We start from the raw sequence: 15,676 nt of genomic DNA on the forward strand, positions 1-15,676 counted from the left end.
GTATGTGCTCCTAATGCATTTTTTGTGGAATTGTTCTGAAGTAGATCGAATCAGTCGTTAGCAAGTTAAAAAAGAAAATCTCAACAAAAAATGGCATATGGCTTATTTGCGGCAAGGGTGAGTGGGGCCGGATTAAAGAAGTTATCGCGGATACTGAGAAGTAAAAACCAAACGCGTGATGAACGTACAAAAGCCTACAAATTTAATCTCACTGCATGCTCTCATCGCGTTCAGCGACAGAAATAGAAGGGAGAGTATTAGGTCGAGGGGAATTCTTATAATAAATGTAACATAAAGAAGGCATTTATGTACTGGGCCGCGATAATACACTAAATCAACGGCCAAACAAGGCGGCATCAGCGGCAGCAACAACTTCACGAGAAGAAAGACTTGGCCGTTTACGAAACCCCAACAAAGCAACAAGGGGAAGGAAAAGAGACACTGAACGAGGAGGAGGCATTGATTCGGCGCCAGCGAAACGCACGGGCTATACTCTCGCGACACATAGAATCCGCACACAGAGAAAGACGCGGCCGAATAGCCTTCGCCAGGCCCGACTGTTTTCCCTTGGGCGGGATAATAGAACGAGCCTTCGATTTTCCATAAGCATCTGCAGCCAAGTGTCCGAGACAAAACGGTCGGCCATTAGCAGTTCACAGTAAAGATGCAGAAGGAGCAGAGGAGGAAGTATCGACGCGCAAGCGAAACCGGCGCCGTCGATGGCTCCACACTGAGCCCCTACAGTTCCGCATCTCCCCTTCTCTTTCACTTCCCCCCTCTCCCGCCTTCCTTTCTTTCCTGTTGCAAGTGGCGAACTGATTTGGCCACGCACAAAGGACTATTACGTGGACATACACATTCGAGCGAGCGCACGCGCGCACACACATACGGACACAAACGCGCAAAGCGAAGCAAAGTGTGTTCTAGATTCCTCCTGTTATTATCGCGACGGTCTTAAGGCTCTCGTCCAGCGGAGAACCCGGTGGCACCAGACAGTCGAGGAAATGAGGGCTGGTGGAATGAATCCGACGTCAGGCGTGGAGCGACTGAATTGAAAAGTAAATAATTCGCGCTGAAAATAGGGTTTACGCAGGTGCCCCGCCGGGTCGGCGCAGTGGTTGGTTACGGCTCTCGACTACTGTGCCCAAGGACGCGGGATCGAATCCCGGCCTCGGTGGCTGCTTTTCGGTGGAGGCGAAAAGCAAGGTGCCTATGTGCTGCGCGATGTCAGTGGACGGGACGTTGAACCCCAGGTGATCGAAATTTCCGTTTCCCACTACGGCGTCTCTCATAGCCTGAGTCGCTTTGGGACGTTAAACCCCACAAACCAAACCAGGCTTTACGCAGGTCGATGAGCAATTGAACACGTGTGAATTTCGCTCAACCTTTCGGGGCACTATTCGGTCCTCTGTACAGAAATGCATAACCCCAGGTAGTAATAATAATAATAATAATAATAATAATAATAATAATAATAATAATAATAATAATAATAATAATAATAATAATAATAATAATAATAATAATAATAATAATAATAATAATAATAATAATAATAATAATAATAATAATAAGAATAATAAATTGACTTGTAACAAAGGAAAGACGCTGCATCTCGCACACTTTTTCTATGTACACCTCAACCGCGCCGTAAGGGAAATGAGGAAGGTGGGAGGGAAAGTAGACAGAGGCAAAAAGGTGCCGTAATGGAAGGCTCCGGAGTAATTTCAACCCCCTGGGGATCTTTAACGTGCACTGACATCGCACAGCACACGGACGCCTCTCCGTTTCGCCTCCGTCGAAACGCAGTCCTCGGCGGTAGGGTTCGTACCCGCGTACTCCGCTGAGCCCGGTGTGAAACTGTGGGCCCCGGTCGCTCGGCAGCGGCTATATTGCTGTCGGTGGTGCCGCCACCAATGCGCCTGCTCTGTTCCTTTAATTATCCCTTTCCTGCCGTGGACGTCTTTTTGGGGCGCAGGCCTACGGTACCCACAATGTCTGAAAGTGAATGCACGCGGTTGACGGTTGTCATTCATTTTTGTTGCAAAGGCGCTTTTTGTGTCCTCTCGATTTTATGTATACGCGTTCTTCACGCCATTCAAGTGCATTGCTCATTTTGAAGAAGCAGAACATGGTGATCGACTTGTACGTGACGGGTGCCAAACAGTTGTCTGAACTTCAGGCGTTCGGAAGAGGCGCCTCAGCAGAACCGATGAATGAAACGCCTTAAGTGACTTCCGTGCAATGGTTGGAAGCTCTCGTTTCCCAAATATTTGATTGTGTATTTCCTCGATATCCTTTCTCCAATCTTTGATTATTTGGCGAAAACATTCTTTTTCCTTTCCATAATCACTGTTTCGTGTAAAGTGTCGCCTGTTATCATTCTCCTTGCTGTCCTTCCCAAAAATAAAGACATAGGGCTTTTATAAAAGTGAGCGCTTTCAACTGAACGGAGCTGAATTCGTCTGATCAATGGTTTACTAGTGTTGTAGTTTTCTCCTGGCTTGTTTCTTCTTGTTCCATTCACGTCTTAAATAGATACTTAACCTAACATGTTCTCGAGTAATATGAATGTCTGCTAGTTAGAACCCCCAAGAGATCAAGAAACACCGATTCCATCAACAAGTAGGCACCTTGTTGATGATGGAATCAGTGTTTATATATATATATATTACTTGTGGGGAAAGCCAAAAATAAATTCAGCACAGAGCATGGTTAAAGCACAACAGATCCTGTACGCTGCAAAATCTGCATTGAAAGACGACGCACTTGCTTTCCGCAATCAAAACCATACGCAGCTACAGCGGTGGGACGTGATTAACCGTCGTCTTGCTGTGGCACCTGTAATATATTGCGCACTAAACGGGTTTGTTAGTATACATACAACATTTAACGTACTCGAGCGGTCGGTACCCAAAATTAATGCACTGCAAGGCGAAAGTACGCAGTAAATGAGATATCCAGTTATACGCAAAGTAAACACATCCTACCGAAAAAGAATTAAAGTCACAGAATAAAGATAAAAAAATGTCGGCGAAAGTGAAGCAAATGCAGGGGGCCACGCGGGTCATACACGACTACGACCACGACGACGACATGGATGTCATAAAGAACAAGAACAGCCGCGGCAGGAATTTTCCAATTACACGAGTGAGTGAGCTCTCCGCGAGCGACGCGGAACAATCACAGCCGCCAACCACCGTGCGGAGTAGGACATGGTTGAGCAAGGCAAAGAGGTATGGGGGATGGGGAGAAGCGTGAAAGAGGAGAGGGAGGGGGAGGCTACCACCATCACGACGGCGCGAATAATTTATTATATTAAAACACTCGCCCACCCCGCGAGGAACCGGCAGAATCCTTCCGGCGCTCGCAATTAATCAAAGCCTCACCCGACCCATCCATAACGCCGGAGAGGAACGCGACACAGGCACGACGCCAGCGCGTCGGGAACAGGGGCGGCCACGGCCATCTCTGCGGGTGGACTATGACTAACTCTTCCACTACAGCGATCACTGTGATGTTCGCGGAACATGATCGTCTTCTTCGCAAGCTTGTCCCCGAAAGTTGCGGCATGCTTCTGCCCTAGCGCAGGAAAACTGGCGATACGACTTAGCTGTAGCCGAAGAAACGAAGTCCCCTTCCCTCTTGCGGTGCTTCTTCAGGGGGTAGACTCTTAATTAAAAGTACAGTTAATCTCGCGAGAAACGGCCAAGAAGAGCAGTCGACATGAGTATGAGGTATCCGCGCCACCTGTTACTCGCTCTGGGAAGACATACCAGAGCAAAGAAGATTCAGCTGCCCCCAAAATGGCCGCTCGCCGCGGCTTATATATAAATATTAACCGCTGAAGCTGCAAGCACAAGGAAGCCGAGGAACGCAACTGACACTGTCTAGTAACCAATGGTCCCCTATGGTATAATCATGCAGCATGAATTAATGAAGGAATTAGGGACGCCAAGGAAGCGTGTAGGGAAATGAGGATAGTAGTAGGTAGTTATTTATTAAAAATAAAATAAATGACAAAAAAAGACGTGTGCCAGCCCCAGTATCTGCTATCTGATATCTGAAGCACCTGAACTGGGGCGGCAGAAATAAAGTGATAGCAAGAAACGATAAAGAAGGAGACCATAGATATGAGCGACAGGAAGAAAGAACAGGGTAGGTTAAAATAACATAATAAATGGAATATATACGCTATGTTACAATATACAGTGAGTTGTAGATTTTTGTGTGGGAGGGAGGGGCGCAGCTGGGGCACAACAGGGATACCTAGGAAAATTCGGAAACTATTCTGTCTTGCAGCGGACACTATCTGACTGATGATGACGATATTTATCATTATTGTCATTTACATTGCACAGTAGCGCTTTGTCATTAACTATCATTACAGAGTAGCGCTTGAAAGGTCTGTAAGAAAGCTGAATGGTTTTCGTAGCAGTGGCAAGCTTGTGTGTACGGGAATCAGCTGCCCAACCAGAGGCGGCGAGTTGAAGCCACGACGGTGGTGGCCGCAATTCGATCCATACGGAACACAAAAGACTGCTGCTAGATGCCGCTGGGCGTTAAAAACATTCCAGAAGGTCAAAGTTAGTCCGGAGCCCTTTGCCAGAGCATACGCCGTAGGCCATCTAAAGCTTTAGTCATTTAACCATACGTACCGGACCCCGCAATATCATACGATATTCAAAATATATGTAGATTTAGAGCAGAAGCATGAATTCGTGACCCGTGTGGAAGGTTTTCGCAGACCACCACTGCCGCCCGCAACGCCAATGCAAGCAGCATTAGAATAGATTCCATTGTAGCTCAGAGGACCTCGAGAGTTGTGAAGGTCCAATACCCTGAACGAACTCTTACGCAAAACGCATATACATCGTTGAGGCTGCTTTAAACTGCTTTACAAAACGGGACGTCCTGGACCACAGCCCTGCCCCCTGAGCGTGCCTCTTCTTCGCTTCGCTGTGTTCATTATGCGCTGCATGCGGTATACAGGATGGTTATTCGCAGGAAAGAAGCTCTCAAGTAATGTAACCTTTACGCCAAAGAAAAAAATATTTCGACCACCTAGAAAAACAAAACAAAACAAAAAAGAAACAAGCAAGTGTGCCCAAAGGGAAAAAGTGTCACTGGAAACAACTTCGAAATAAGGGATCAACGCGAGAGATTAAAAAAAAAAAAAAAAACTACAAGCAAAAAGCAAAAAAAAAATCATAAGCGTCGAACAAAAAGTAACCTCTTCGGCAAGGTTCGGGCTTACAGGGTGCCGCCTAGGGGATCGCTTTCACCCCGCCTATCCCCTTTCCCTTCAACGTTTCTACGTCACCCCTTGTCAACTCTTTCAGTATCCGCTGAGATGAATGAACGGGATCAAGGACACTGATCGTAATGGCTGCGGTTGTAATGACTGCTTTTTCTTGGCGCCCTCAGTTTACTTGTAAAGAAAATGAATAAAAATTGATTGATTGGATTTATGAAGCTATATTTTTTTATTACTGGTGAATTTCAGTGATGCACAAACAAGCCCTGTTTGAACCTTGCCTGTCTGCCGCTGCCTATTGACGAGGTGCAGCCGCCCCTGCTGATATGAGCTCCCAGAGGAGGGAAGACAATGTTCTTTTTCTTCCTTTCAAGAAAAATTTGGTCAGGAACTGGGGATTCAGCCCTGACGATTAATTTATCACTTTGACCTCATTCGGTTTCCTTCACTCATCGGGTGGGCTAGGCCACGTTACTGATTCCGATTTTAATGCCCCGCTAGAAGATGGATTTGTGGAATATAGAGCCCTGTAATACCGCTAAATAACACCGTATTCCTTTTGCCACGGCTTCTTGTGTACACGGTGTTACGTAATTAAAGCAAACTACCGCTTCTAAAAGGTGGTGCTCGAACCTATCGACGCAGCTTGAGCACTAACGCGCGGAAAACTGAAAGCTAACGCGCGGTACTGAAGGCGAAGCGTTCGCCTCAGAGCATGAACGAAAAGGAAAACCTGCAAATAAACCACCAACGTCCATTCTCCAAACAGTGCATGTTTTTAGAAAAGCTGCAAAGAAAAACGGCAAAGCCTTCAAAGCACTTATGTGTTTTATGAGAGACACAAACTTGATTGACACACTGTGACTGTGCTCCTCGCCGCCTTACCTTTCCTATCATTCTCTTCTATCTCTCTCCTTTAAACTCCTCATTCCCCTTCCCCAGTGCAGGGTAGCAAACCGGAAGCTTTCCTGGTTAACCTCTTTGCCTTCTCTCTCTTTCTATCTCTCTCTCTCTCTGCAGCGGATATTGCTCCTGAAATTAACACACAAAAAAAAATGAGTAAATGGAAAGCACGAAAGATCGTTCTGCAAAACTGTATTGCCACTTTTATTTTGCTTTCTGGATTTCCGTGCATAATTACTTTATACGCATACAACGCAGTCGTAAATGAAAGCAGACAACACGCCCGTAAACTCTGCTTTCAAGAATCAATCTCATCACTCTGTGAAGGCCAATGAAAATCCTCCAATTGTGAAGCCACCCAAAGTAAACTTCACTGGTGTTTTTGGATACGACGGACATAATATTTTAATAGAACCGCTATATATTTGTGCTTGAGAGAGCACGTTACAGAAAGAACAAGCCCGATACAAGCGAAATATGTTCACAATATTAACTGCGTGTATTCCTCTGTCTACTGCAGAGCGACAAGCTTCGACAATGGACTTGCGTGAAAAGAACTCCACGTGTTCGGTGACTCCTCCTATACTTTGTACTGAGCTCAAAAAGTCAAACAAAGAAGAAAAACGTTTGTTTACGATAGCAGCTATTGCTCGCATGGCCGCTGAACGTGAGAAAAATTCAGGGAGAAAGCAAAATGAAACAAGCTAAATAACTATTAATTTAAGATCGTACGTTTTAAAAAAAATTGCCTATAACTAAGTTTTGTACTTGTATACTACCCCCGCAGTTATACATAGTCTATATTTGAGATCACGACGATACTGACGGGGCTGCTGCTTCCCATGTAGTTCAGGAGCCGTAATATACGCGATAGAAACAGCCTGACGACCCTTTCCTTCGTAAACGCACCTTACTCCCACGGCCCCAGGCAGCACTCGTCCAAGGGTCCATGCATACCACACACGCACAAACTGGGATATTGCCGAATGAGGCCAACGCCGGTTCAAACTTTTCTTATGGCTCAGCCAGGCAGATAATAGTATTGCTGAGAAACAAGTAGGCCTTAGAGGTGTCGCTTAAAATATATTACGAGGCAATGACGACTCCTTCAACTCCGAGGAAAGTCGGGCTGACGTGAGGATAAGGGCGTAGAAAGCACAGCTGATAAAGTACGCAATGAGTCAACCCTCATGTTGAAAATGAAACATCGGACGTATGTGTTACTGTTGCGGGGTTCATACATGTGCACGCGCGCGGACACTTCACACTGAGTATAACAGCCGCTCTCGTATAAATAAAAGCATAAACGGCGCCAAGGGTAAGAAATACCATCGGCCGCGTATCAGCGGAAGGAACAAGCCGGCGGGAGTCATTCGTCCAGCAGACGCCTTACACCAGAGTATCCAGCCTCACGCGCTCATTAGTCAACGAGTGATGGCAAGCCCGTCTCGACGATGGTGCCGTTGCTACTTCGGCTATGGGCAACAAAAGCAGCATGAGGCGAATGGCCGAGGCAGAAGAAGAAGAAGAAGCAAGACGGAGCCAGGCCATCGGACGTGCAATTAATCACGGCATCTCCTCGCCTGGCATCAGGCACCCAAGCAGAACGCAGAGTGCCGCTTAACGAGTTGCGCGACTCGATATGCGCCGAGCGAAGAAGGAGAGCTCCTAGCAAAGCCGTCATTTCCGGCCGATCCACAGGGGAAAGTGATACACGTCACCGCAAGCGGCCGCTGAGAGGCCAACCAAACACGGGAATGAGAGCGTGCACGCTATAGCGTGCTGTTGCACACTGAGTCTCGCCAAATGCCATGATGTCCTGAGGAAACTTAAGCAAGTCTTTTCCTTGCTTTTTAGACGACTATTTCCATCCAAGTCAGGTGGCTGATATAAGCGGGAACAGGTCATTGGTGTGATGTCTCCGAAACCAGTCATGGGTGGCTAAAAGAATAGATTGTAATAGAACTTAGCTGCTCACCTTCTATGCAGCCATTACTAAACTAAAATAAAATGTGAAATTTTATGCAAATCCCATTCTTGGCGGCATTCGTAACTGGCTCGAGCGATGTTTCCAGTCCAGGGGCTTTAAACTGCATTCCATACTTCTCCCATTTTGCTCTTAGCTAGCATTGCCTATGACACCAAAAAGAGTGAGTGACAAAGCTTAGACTCCATTAAAAGCTGCTGGACATCATCGCTTTATCACTACTGGATACGTCAGTTCTGATGTCACCGGTGAGAGCTCTATCTATGATAACAAATGTCAATAATCAATCGACAAGCGAATCAAGGCGAAATGCCGAAAAAAGGAAGCCAGTGCTCGAAAAACTCCGTCTGAGCGCTTCACATCCTGCTCTTTCACATTCTACTCCTATTCTGCGCCGTATTTTCGCTTCTTTTTTTTCGACCTTACTTGAGGCAATGCACCTCCACGCAGCAGAGGAGAAAGGACGTAACAGGGTCGAAGAGGAAACAATAATCAAATTTAACTGCTGCGTCCCTCTCTAAAATGTGGGCAGTTCGGGTAATTATAGATACTAGTTGGCGCACGGCAGCGTCATAGAATCCACAGTACTGTGCAATACTAGTTAGGCTTGGTGAGCATCCATACAGTGCTTACTGGCTTTCTTTCTTAGGAAACTGCTACATGCTTTGCTGCATGCTTTTTTTTTTCTATATCGCTTAGTTCTTCAGGCAACAGACGTGTAGCAGAAAATACCAGAAACAGCTAGTTCGAACGATGGATGACGTTTGGAGAAAGAAAAACAGCACAAAAAAAAAACCAACTAGCACCACAGTTATTAAGCTTATTTTGCCGACGTGGGGAGCAGAATACGCGCACGAACTTAAGAGCTTACCCCACATGCGTGACCCCGAGGTCGGTCAAGCTTGAAAGTAGCCACGGCTGTGGTGGGCTGTGACAAATGATGTCGAAGTTGGCAGGACATAGTTGGCGCTGGGCGGATATTAGCCGCTAGTTATCAGCGCTAGACTTAGTTTAGGCCAGAAACTAGAAATAAAAGGAACGTAACATCGGCGCCAAGTCACGGGCACGTTTTCCCATCACAATGCGCCTCCTTGACTAATGATTGCATAAGACAGTCAATACAGCGTGGTTATATTTCGGCGGTTAGCTAATGCGTTTCCTATTGAACACAAGTTCCTTAGAGTGGCAATACAACAAATCGTAGAACTGCATTTAATAAATAAACTGCCGAGGAGGTTGCGCGATTCTCGCATAAGCTTACAAGAAAATGTGTTCCGTATGCGCCGCGCAGAGAGAAACGCGCGTTCAAAGGAAAGGGCACAAATGACAGCGGAGACAAGCTTCAATACTACCGCAATTTTAGACCATATTTCTGGCTGTGAAATTTGAAAACTAGAAGACCTTGCACCAAGAACATAGTAACCGTGTCATATGATAATCACAATAAAAAGGTTTTGTAAGCACTGAATTGGGCGTTTTTAAATGGGCACTTTAGCACATATTATATTTTATCATTCGCACAAAACAGAGTAGCCTTACTTTATGATATCGATATAGCGAATATATCTGCAACTTCGCTATCTTTGCACAGACTGATGACAGGTATGCCTGATGAAAGTCATACCAGAATAACCAGCCACATGAGGTATATTCGTTTATCGGAGCAGACGCGCGAACAATGTTGCGAAAAAAAAAAAAACGAAACAACACCTGATGCCAGTGGGCCGCGTGATGAGAACGGAAGCCCGACACTAGCATGGCTACGAGTAGCTTCATGAAAAAGAGGGAGGGAGGTAGAGAAAATCGCTTTGGGCACATCATGGCACAGTGTCACTTTGAAGAACAAGAAATTGGCATTACGATCACCACCGTGTGGTCCTAACATTCAGCGGCCACTGTTTCATCATCATTATCATCATTTATTGACCCTTAAAGACCCCTACGAGTGGTATTACATGGGGGGGGGGGGGGGGGGGGGGGGGGGGGGGGGGGGGGGGAAGAGACATCGGAATAAGATATGGCATTTTCAGTCAAAGCAAACGAAATAGGTGAAACAATCGATGTAAGGCAGGCTTCAATGCACAGGGAAAAAAAAAAGGAAGAAAAAAATACATGTGTATCAATCAAGCAGACAGCTACAGTGAATCATACAATGACAAAACGAAAAGGCAACACTTACCACATTAGGATTGTAAGTGTAAAGACAGCAGTTGCCGGAATTTAGAAGCATCTCGTTCAATTACAATACATTCGGGCAATGAATTCCATTCTTCAATGACAAGAGGCAGGAATGACTTCTTAAATTCGATTTAGGAGCCATGGAGTCTTAAAATGCTTATGGAGTTCAAAAAGAAGGCGCGATGTTTAGAGGGGAGGGAGCAAAAGGGAGTCTCGAAGTAAAAGAAAGCAATAGTACCGTTTATGGAACAATGATAAACGGGCAATTTTACGCCTTTGCGCGAGAGGCACAATGTCGACAGATAATTGTATACTGGTAATGCTAGAGCGGGTGTCATAGTTGGAGGAAATAAAGCGGGCTGCGCGGTTTTGGACGGCTTCTAGGCTATTAATTAAGTATGCTTGATGTGGGTTTCAAATTGAGGATGAAAATTCTAGTTTGCTACGGACGAACGTTTTGTAGGTTAGGCTGCGAATGGAAGAAGGGGAAAAACTGAGGTGAAGTCTGATACAGCCGAATGTTTTCGATGCATCAGCAGCAATCTTTGTGATGTGCTCGGACCAGGTAAGGTTGTTGGTGATATGGATTCCAAGATACCGGCATGATTCGACTTGGGTGAGATTGGTTGAATTCAGAGAATAGGGAGCCTGCACTGCATAGGTAGCGCTGCAATTGTCCCACAGCGTGGCTCAAAAATGTTGCTGTTAGCCGCTTGGTTCGAGATAAACGACCGAGCATGTTCAGCAGCATCAGCGATAGGCTTGTGACAGATAACGTCCTTTCCCAGGCGCTCTCGATGTAGCCCAGTTATCTGACACACGCCACGCAAAGCTTTGACAGAGAGTGCAATCTTATCCCTGTAAGCCCATGCAAGTGGCGTGAAAACGCCCTAAAAAGCCGCCTCAGAAGTGTTTGCTCTTCTCGCTAGGATATGTGTTACGGCGCGGCGATCGACACAGCAAACTTCATTGGAGGTTGCTTATACGCGTAGTCTATGTTAGTTCGTTTGCGTGTTACCTGCATGAATTTGCACTTTGTTACGTTGAGTGTCATTAGCCATGTAGAACACCAGTTTTCAATTCTGTTTAGGTCGCTTCGGAGATATTCCTGATCATTATTGGAAGCTATGCGGCGGTACAGGACGCAGTCATCTGCGAAAAGACGAATTGCCAATGAAATACCGGGGAGGGAAGATCTTAACGAAGATTTAAAATAAAAGTGGGCCGAGCACAGAGCCATCCGGGACACCAGAGAAGACTTTTGTTGTGGGAGAATGGCCTTTTTCGATAACAGTGAATTGAGAGCGATCAGTTAGGAAGCAGTTACGTATCGGTGAATATACTAGTGCATAATGTTTATCTGTCATCTCTGCTAGAATGCACGTGACGTCACTCAACTGTCAGTGGTGACGTCTTTGCTTTCGGAGCAGTAAACATAGTGCGTTGTAGTGGCGCCATGCATGACACATTAAATAGGCGCGTGCTGTGACGTCAACGCATGCGAACCAACCACAGTGGTGCTGTGTTACATCAAGGACGCCGACAACATAGAACAGAAAATCATTTTATCCCCAGCTACCAAAGCAGTCTACTGACTGCAAAGTAGGCGCTTATAGATGGTCCTCGCCGCTTAAAAATATGTTGTTTGGAAGCGCATAGTGCACTCAGGTTATACCAGACAATAGAAAACACGGCAGTATTAAAATTAGGTCACACTGATCAGAAGATTGGCCCTACGAACGCTAAGCTATTCGAAAAACAGACACTCGCTCACTCGCGCGCATTCACATTTAGGCATGCCTGCCCATATACTACAAGCAGACACTAAGCAGTAAAAAAAAAGAAGCGAGTGATGACATGGATCTTCCACGCGTTCCCACGGCCACTACAGCCAAACCTGGATAGCCGCGCACCCCCGCTCCTCTTAGGACGCGCTGCGCCGACACGAGCCGCAAACACAGCCCGAAATAAAACATGCGCGCACGCGTCTTCCGTCAACCCGTGCGATAAGACTTAGAAGTGATGGATCGCTGCTGTATTATAACACGCCATCACATCAACTCGGCTACAACCCGTCCCCATCTTTCCACTTCACCCCGGAACGCTGTGCTCTCTCTAGGATTTCGCTCCGGAACTTACCGGTTTCGCCAAACCAGATCGAGTATGTTCTGGCATACAGGGAGAGGGACAACGTTCGCTATTCTTACCTTCGTTCTTTGTAAATTTCGAGTGCGCCTACACATAAGCCGGTGCTCTTCGAAGGTTCGTTCAAGCGTGGGTGAAAAATAAAAAAAGAAAAAAAAAATCCGTTCCGAACCGGCCTAAGAAAGGGTTAAGCTGAGGCGAGATAGGCTTTCGCTCGCGCGTAAAGAACGCTGGCACAGCGCTATCATGAATATCTTATATTGAATAACAGCGAGAAAAAAAGGACCCTCGAACAAAAACGATGTTTGTGGGCTGGTTTGTGTACAACCACAATAAAACAAACCTTGCGAGACGAAACGAGCGCAACAAATGAAGAGAATAAACAAGGCCCGTGCGCGCTATCCTTCGCGCTGTACGTGCGCACAGTCAGTAGCGCGTCCAGCTGGCTCACAACCAAAAGGTCGCGGGTTCGAATCCCACCCGGAACCTGAAATCCTTGCCAGTTTTATTTAAGCGAAATGGATTTGCAAAGTTAAATCATTTGAGACACGCGGCTACCTTCAATAGCATTGCATGCATTGTTTAGCCAGAGCCCTTCAATCTAATCGCTATCGTTTCACACGTGAAGCCACGTTCCACGTGAGCGTTTTTAGGAGTTTGAAATTCCCGCGCAGAATCATGTGGCTCTGATGTCATGACCCTTCTATCCACTAAAGAATTTTTTTCCGACACGACGCCGGAAGCAGGCGAGACAACGCGGAGTGTTCTGCTGAGCGAAGCCATCTGTCGTAAACTAGACCTTCTCTGCGTTAACAATCAATATCAAGCGGTTGAAGCAAAACTAAGTCAATGTTTGAGCGGGTGAGATCCTTGTCAGGTTGCTTTAATGCAGATTTTTCGCTCATCCCTCATGTCCTCCTGTATACATGAAAATAAAATGAAATGAAAACGTCCATTCTCTTTCCCTCTCCTCTTTCTCTTTCACTCAGCTCCGGAAATAAGGGGAAATGTATTTTTTTTTTTTTTTCACGCCGCTGTCAACTCCACTGGTCGCATAACGGCGAGGATGCAAAAGTGCGGAGGGAATTCTAAACATTTGATACATGCTAACTACTTCGCATGTCCGTCACAACTAGTGAGTGCAGAAAGGTTTCTGCAATTCAGATATCGAAGCGCAAATGGAAACCGGACCAATCACTACCAACGCGTTCACGCGGCATCTGTGCGCACTCTGCGGTTTTCTCAAAATTACAGAAAAAAAAAAAAAAACCAAGCTGAATTACGCAGCGTTCACTACTGACGCAATACCGATGACGCTAGTTGGTAATGGTTAACACAGCATGAATCCTTCAAAGGCTAGCAAGCAGTGATTGCTGGCAGTAGCGAAGGACCCCTGTGACACGCAAATGACATGGTCGAACTTCTCTAACAAAGTTGCCTATTGGGCTAGTTGACATAGCATACATACCAAGTTCCGAAAGCATGGGTGACGAAATCTCACCACAGAACGTCCCACACTAACTGGTCTTATTAGTTTTTACGTGCGGTTTCAAAATGCTGTATGACGAGGCAGTGCCCCTCACTGTGCTGAGAATGGCACTAAAAACTCATCCGTCCTGCGTCTGCCCTATCTTTACGCCGGTTAAGATACGCTGTTTCTCATAAGAAAAAAAAAAAAAACGCTTAGAGGGTCTACATGAGATCGCATTAAAGGAACAAACATAAACTAGGCATGATTTCAGAAAGTTTTGGCTCGGAAGTTAACTGCAACGACTACAAGGGCAATAAGAGGCCCGAGTAGCGAGACAGCAAATAACTAAATGATAATCAAGTAAATAAATGGCAGGGCAACACCCTGACGACGAAATGCACGATCCGGAACGCATACATTAGATTATCAAGATCTTTAGAGAAAGTTTCTACTTCTCTGTCACCCTCTAATAAAGGAAGTGGCGCGAATAAAATCGCTTTCATATTAGCCGCTTGGGAAGGAACGGATAATAAGAAGGTAAGTTCTCTGCTAGCAATTACAACCTCTCACGTTCTGCATCGCGCCGATGAAAGTGCCTTCACGAACCTAAAATGGCAGTGAATTTCATTAGTAGGACGTTAGGAGCTTGTCTCGAAGCCACTTAGAGCAAAGGCAGACATGGTAATTTGAAGTGGCAAAATATGCGCTCAACATTTCCCACAGCATGCACTAAATTGGCATTAGCCCTCTATACATGAACTTGACATAGTCGGGACGAATAAGCCTGTCCAGTAAAAAGCAAGTTGTCGGGTTCATGTATACGCAGTCGGGTAGAGTAAAGTAGGCGGAAGAGCGGGTAGAGTTAACTCGCTTGCAGGGGGTAGGCTAACAATCGCTTGACCCGCTTGTCTAAAAGCATGTAGACGCTGCGGCGTCGGGGAATGGAGTTAAGGGGAACTCTGGGACCAAAGCACTTGCGGCGCGGCTGTGTCAGCGAAGTTGAATGATATGTGCGTGCCTGCATGCATGCGTGTGTGTGTGTGTGTGTGTGTGTGTGTGTGTGTGTGTGTGTGTGTGTGTGTGTGTGTGTGTGTGTGTGTGTGTGTGTGTGTGTGTGTGTGTGTGTGTGTGTGTGTGTGTGTGTGTGTGTGTGTGTGTGTGTGTGTGTGTGTGTGTGTGTGTGTGTGTGTGTGTGTGTGTGTGTGTGTGTGTGTGTGTGTGTGTGTGTGTGTGTGTGTGTGTGTGTGTGTGTGTGTGTGTGTGTGTGTGTGTGTGTGTGTGTGTGTGTGTGTGTGTGTGTGTGTGCGTGCGTGCGTGCGTGCGTGCGTGCGTGCGTGCGTGCGTGTGTGTGTGCGTGCGCGCGCGCGCGCGCGCGGTGGCCGGACGGACGGCGCGGGAAGGGGACTGCTGATGGTCGACGCATGCCTACCATTATCCCTTGCTTTCTTTTTTGTTTTGTTTTTCTCATCAGAGTTTTCTTTTTCGTTCTTTTTGTTTCTGAACAAGGCTTAAATCCATACCAATGTACCAACGTATCGAAATCTATGGCCGTCATGAACCTCAGAAATGAAACCTGTAAAGCTGGTTTTGCTGTGTATACACCAATAGTGCGGAGAAGTCTATCTGCGCCTTCAACGAAATTCGAGAGGTGATTCATAGAAAAAAGAAAGTCTGCACGAGTGTAGCCAATCTAATAGAGTCTACTTTAGATAATGGAGCAACGTCTGTCTTTAAT

At 46.2% G+C, this 15,676-nt stretch overlaps 1 protein-coding gene across 1 annotated transcript in view; it reads right to left on the reverse strand.

Annotated features, from left to right (window-relative positions):
• The window catches only part of LOC146182297 (tyrosine-protein kinase transmembrane receptor Ror2-like), a 502,076-nt gene that overhangs the window by 248,505 nt on the left and 237,895 nt on the right, over positions 1-15,676 (reverse strand). The window lies entirely within an intron of this gene.

Source organism: Amblyomma maculatum, chromosome 8 (genome assembly GCF_055883805.1).
Source record: "Amblyomma maculatum isolate TAMU_Amacu chromosome 8, ASM5588380v1, whole genome shotgun sequence".
In the NCBI taxonomy this organism is placed as follows: Eukaryota; Metazoa; Arthropoda; class Arachnida; order Ixodida; family Ixodidae; genus Amblyomma; species Amblyomma maculatum.